Source organism: Carica papaya, chromosome 3 (genome assembly GCF_054855325.1).
Source record: "Carica papaya isolate Zhongbai chromosome 3, ASM5485532v1, whole genome shotgun sequence".
NCBI lineage: Eukaryota > Viridiplantae > Streptophyta > Magnoliopsida > Brassicales > Caricaceae > Carica > Carica papaya.
In genome coordinates this window covers 23,154,250-23,160,249 of record NC_142311.1, presented here as the reverse complement: position 1 = coordinate 23,160,249, position 6,000 = coordinate 23,154,250, and the positions used below count along the sequence as shown (strand labels likewise).

Here is a 6,000-nt window from a genome sequence, read left to right as displayed (position 1 = left end):
TGTTAAGGTTGATGCACAACCATAATTTTCCACAAAAACTTGCAATAAGGTGTGAACATTATTAACCATCCCAGTTATTATGCCCTTGAGCTACTTTGCATGGAGGAATTAAATGGTGAAACGAATAAAAGTGGATTGTTGTGCCCCTGAGCTACTTTCAGAATAATAATTTTATTTATTTATTATAAACTGTAAAATATTTTTATTTTAATGAATACAGATTATTTAATTATAAAATATTTTAATTTATTTTCATTAATGTTTAATCTATTATCTGCTTTTTTAAAGTCTTATCTTCTTGACATTTCATTTTTTATTATGATTGTCTATGGCAGACTTCTCATACTGTATTCAACTGAAAAAAAACTACAACAAAAAAGAAACAAATAATATATATATATATATATATATATATTCAGTTCCTCCCTTTCGAGTCGTCACCATCTCTCCGCAATTCATCAATTTTCCACTCTGTTTCTTCACTGTGGAGAATTTTATGCACGTGAACTGTCCCATAAGATAGTGTGTTAGGCTCCTCTTTATTTTTTTCGTTGAATTTATCCATCGATGAACACACAGAATGCATCACTGCACTCCTCAACTCAAGCAACCGATGGAGTTCAAATAATTCAGAAGATGTTTCTGCATCACCATCTTGATTCTTATTACCGGAGGATCCATCTTCTCGTTCTCCCTGAGATTTGCTGACCTGTCTCTTCTAGCATTTACAAGTAGATTCCTCATGTTCCATTCTCAGAATGCCCTCTAACTTTAGTCCCCCAGAAGTTACAGAAATTTGTAATATCTCTCTTTGTTTAGAATCTTGCTCGATTTGGATGGTTAATGATGTTATATTTGTTTAGAATTTTTTTGTAGCACTAAGTGACTAAAGATAAGTTCAGATTTCAAAGGAATGGATGAGAGCAGGATTTAGACCTGGATATTTCGATAAGTGCCTCTTTACATGATGAGATTGACGTCAAGTCTTCAATTGATGAAAAACCTAGGGTCTTGTCTACAGCTTGCAGAGGCAGAGTTGACTCAAGAAGAAACAAGTAAAGATGGCAACAATCAGATTGAAGACTCTAAGATTAATATTCAAGGAGATGATGACCATAAACTTTGATGAATTGCAAGTCAGGTCTCGAGAGCTTATTGTAATTAATCATGGATCCTGCAAATCTTAAACTCTAGAAGAAAAAGATCTGTAAATTACAAGGAGAAGAAGAAAAAGAATCTTCCAGCAATAAGAACCAAGATGATGCAGAGGATTTGTCTGTTGATAATCTCGAGGAAGAAGAGAAAAATGGAAAAAAAATATCAAACCATTCCATTCGAACTTGTTTGCTACTCAAGTTCATGGTGCTATTATCTCAAATCTGAACTTGGATCGCATATCATGTTCTGTAAATAACTCTGCTCAATACATAATTAGCAAACAAGAAAGAATGATAAATGAAGTGTGAAGAAGGCAAGCCTATAATACATCAGAAAATGGAAGATGCCTATTTTGATCTTTACAGCAGTCAATTTTTTTCTTTTTTTTGCGCATAAAATTTTCACTAACTTCATTATATATATATATGTATATATATTCACAAATAGTGACACAAGTTCGTAACACTAATCACTACTTTGCTTAGTCATTGGTATATTTCTATCACTACTCGCTTGCTAGAGTTGAGCTGTGTAGTGATACATTTCATGAACTCATAGATAAATAATTTGAAAAGAAAATTAAAGAGAAACAACTTATCCATATGCACCATCTTTCTGGATAGTCAACGTGAATGAAAGTTTTGACAGAAAAAATAATAATAAACTATGGAGAGATATGAAGGAGAAACAAAACTCAAAATATTAGAAGTATGGAGAATAAGTAGACGAAAAGAAAAAGAAACCACAGCACAACAAAACTATCATTTTACGAGACTATAGGTTGAAATTCTTACATAATATCACTGATCTTTTTACATTAACTTATGATGATTGTAATTTGACATTATTTTTTTTATTTTATTATTAAAAATATTTTTGAATCAATTTTTTTTACATCAAAAATAAATTATTCTGTAATGTTACATGTATATGACCTTCTAAAAGTTGGGATTTCATAAATAAGATTTGTTATTTACAATAAATACAAAGAAAATGAGGGGGAAAGTAAATATAATTGTGGTAGTAAATCTGAGTCAAGGTCAATTAATTTTTTTAAAATAATAAGTTTAAATTTTTTTAAAAAAATAAAAAAACTATAAAAATAAAAAATCTAATTTAATGAAAACATACTAGAAATTAGTTTTATTTTAATTAAACAGATATTTAATTGTAAAAATATCCCATTATTTTTAATGTATTTTCTAAATTTGGTTCGTATTTAACTGTTGAAATTCATTATTTTTCAATCAAATAAATTATTATTAAAATAAAAAAAATTAAATACTTCATTACCAGTTATCAGCTAAGTAATTAAAAATTAATAAGATAATTCCTACATTAATTTAAATATTCAATTTAAAATTAAACTCTATAAAAAAATTAAAACTAATTTATTTAATTAATTTGTCTGCCAAAATAAAATATGAATATGTTATCACCGACACTTATCAATCATGTAATTAAAAATTAATAATCTTGATTATATACACTAATATTATATAAATAACCTTCAAATAATGACACACAAAAAAATATTTATCGATTAGAACGTACAATCTCTTATAGAAAAAAAAACGTACCAATAATTAAACTAAATAGTGATTGCAATTATAAATTTGTATTATTATTTGTGCGTAAATATATAATATTAATGAAGTTAGTGAAAAATTTCTACCCAAAAGAAATTAATTGTTGTCCTCAAAGCAACTATTTTTCATTTTATTTTCTCAATCTTGCTATACAGGGCTTGATGTATGGTTTCCTTTTTCTTTTTGCATTTATGTTAATTTGCCAAACTGTAAACTCTTCTTCAAATGAAGCGACTAAAGCGTAAATTTTTACTACTCCAAAAACTATTTAAACTAAAAAGAACAAGAAAAAAGAAAAAAGAAAGCAAGAAAATTCAATTCTTCCCTTTCATATCTCTCCACATTTCATCAATCTCCCATTTCATTTCTATTATGTCGAAACTTTTATGGACATAGACTTTTTCGAAAGATAGTGCGTTGAACTTCTCATCATATATCTCTTTAATTTTCTTTTACATTTATCTATCAATTAATTTACGAAATATATAACTACACTCCTAAACTCTAGCAAGCAACAGAGATGGTAAGATCTCCAGAGGTCAAAATTTGATAAATTTAAGATCAAGAAATTATCACTTCACTTCGAAGCCAATTAGAGATGATGAGCAAACAATGACCATAGTTAAACACAAAGAATGGCAATAGATATTAATGGTGTCCTAAGGTACTAATGAAAGGATCAAACTAATAAGAGAAAAGAATAAGAAGTACAACTATGAGTTAGAAGTTTTGCCCCAGGACAAAAAGCAGAGATGTGGAAAACTAAATTCTAAAGGAGACAGTGAGGAGAATTCTTAGATACCCAAAAAATTTAAATGAATCTCTAAAAGAATTATTTCCCTAAGATCACTAGAGAATAGGAATATAAGAAATAAATATTTGAACAACTGGTCATACCTTTTGAACCTTTGTACTTTAAGCCCCATTAGAGGTTGATCATTCCTTTTAACAATTGTGTTGACTGCAGTAGATGAAGTGCTAACCAGTGACACTCACTGAGAAGGTAAAAGTATATATGATCCTCAAATGAAGGTAGAAGTAGAACACATTCCAATAAAGCCATAATATGGTTATCTAAGTATTTATTTTTTGTTGTTACATATATTTTCCTAAGAAAATATTAATTTTATGTCTGAATTTGTGCCACCATGTTATAATTCAAGCTTGACAACAACAAGGATGCAAATTAACCTTTGATAATCACTAACAACTAATTGGGTTTCATTTGGTTAAAAAGAAGCTTCTAGCCCTTACTCCCCCATGCGACTTTTTCGACGATTTAGAGAGAAAGGTATAGGAGATTGTTTGAGGGCATTATACCTAATGTTACTAACATAAGAGAGCACTAGTTTTACACCTTGAGTATACTTTATTCCTATGTCATTCCATTCTTTTTGTAATATATTGGATTTAAAGGTGAACTCTATCATGATAGAAAAATATTATTTTATTGCTTTGATCACTTTTCCCAATCAAATCTCTGATATGTGGCATTGGATCTTGTAATTTGAGATATCTAGAGAACTTAGGGAGAGGTTTCCTAATCATTTGTGGCTTGATGTTGTCTCAAAATGTGATCTACTTACTACAAGCACCTCATACTTTATTTGACACATAAGATGGAGATACTGACCATGTTGAAATGGAAAGGTACCAAAATATGGGACTAGATGGAGCAAGCCATGTATCAGTTAAGACTGTAGAAGGTCTCAATGAGATTTGTACAGCTTAAGTCTTTGCCCCATTAACTTTGACCTTGCAATTAATGTTCCTTGGTTTAGCACAAGCGTTTCTGCGAGATATTGGTTCGACTCACCATTTAACAGAAACATAAAAGACATGCTTGCTAGTTCAAGCCACCATGCCACATCACCTTGATCTTTGACCCTCTTAAGTTAAATACAATTACAAAATCTCTTTTCTATTTTTTGTTTTTAATTAAAAAATAATCTCTTAGTTAATAATGTGTTAATTGTATGTTAAAAAATTCAATAAATACATAATCAAATTAGATGACTGTTGAATTATTTGACTTTTTGGCTATTCACATCAATATTTATATAGTAAAGTTAATGAAATGTTAATATCAAGGTTATTCTTTTAATAAAATAAAAAAATATTCATGTAGTTGTGCTTGAATTAAGAAAAGTATTTTTGTAAATTATCTTTAATACACTAATATTATCTAGGTGCACGTATCAAGATACATGCATCATCAATACACTAATATTCTTGATTTCTCTTGAGCTAAGCACTTGAACAACAATGTCAAAATGGCTAATTATTGACATATTCACTTTCATAATTTTTTCTTTGTTTTTTGTCATCTCTTGTTGTAAGTGTATGGTTAGACTAAATTCTAACTTTTTCCACGCTAAGCAATTTAAAATCTTTATATCTTGCAGCTAAAGGATAGAGTGAACAAATTGTTGAACACTAATATGGATGGGATCAGAAGTTAAAAGAGGGACGAAAATAACGAGTGATCAATTGGTTGAAGGGATTGACTATGAGTGGACTAATTCGATCTAACTCATTTTGTAACAAGAGTACACGATTCCTTGTTGTCATGAAGAAAGCAGTTTATGGGATGAGATTCATGATGACTCGCAATTTATTGGAATTCCACAATTAAAACAGCCTCAATAACCTATTTCCTGGATGATAACCAAATTCTCAGGCTTTTAAAGGTTATATATATATGGATCCTATCCTTAGAGCTGATTAGAGTTCTCTGTTGTATGCTACAATTTACTAGATAATTAGGGTGTTCCCTTCCTCAACTTCTAGTTTCCTAAGAAATTTGGAAGCATTTTTGAACTCTCAGTCTGACAGAAGAAACTAATTTATTCTGTACTCAAATATGATATTTTGGATTCTTTCTTGTCATCTTAATCAATTACGCATGCTGGTTCTAAAAAATTGTGGCGATTTCTGTTTACCTTTCTAGTCCGAAAATTCTACTACAAACTTTGAGAATTCTAATTGCACATTGCATTCATCTTTACTTCAGTTCGAACTTAAACTCTTTCGTAATTATTTTTCTTATCTTAGACTTGGCCAACTCTCTTATATTTTTAATTTAGAGTCTTTTGAGACAATTTTTAGTTATGATTTTGAGTTTCAAAACTATTTTTGTAACTAAACGAATAAGATGCAAAGTGCTTTGACATCGGTGAAAACTAAAATTTGTTTTTTATCATTTTCAAGTTAGAAATTTCATGTATAGCTTTTGAAAAATCGATTCAATTTT

The 6,000-nt window shown here is 29.2% G+C and overlaps 1 pseudogene; it reads right to left on the bottom strand.

Annotated features, from left to right (window-relative positions):
* Window positions 1-415: 415 nt before the first annotated feature.
* The window catches only part of LOC148266850 (uncharacterized), a 29,604-nt pseudogene continuing 24,019 nt past the window's right edge, over window positions 416-6,000 (bottom strand).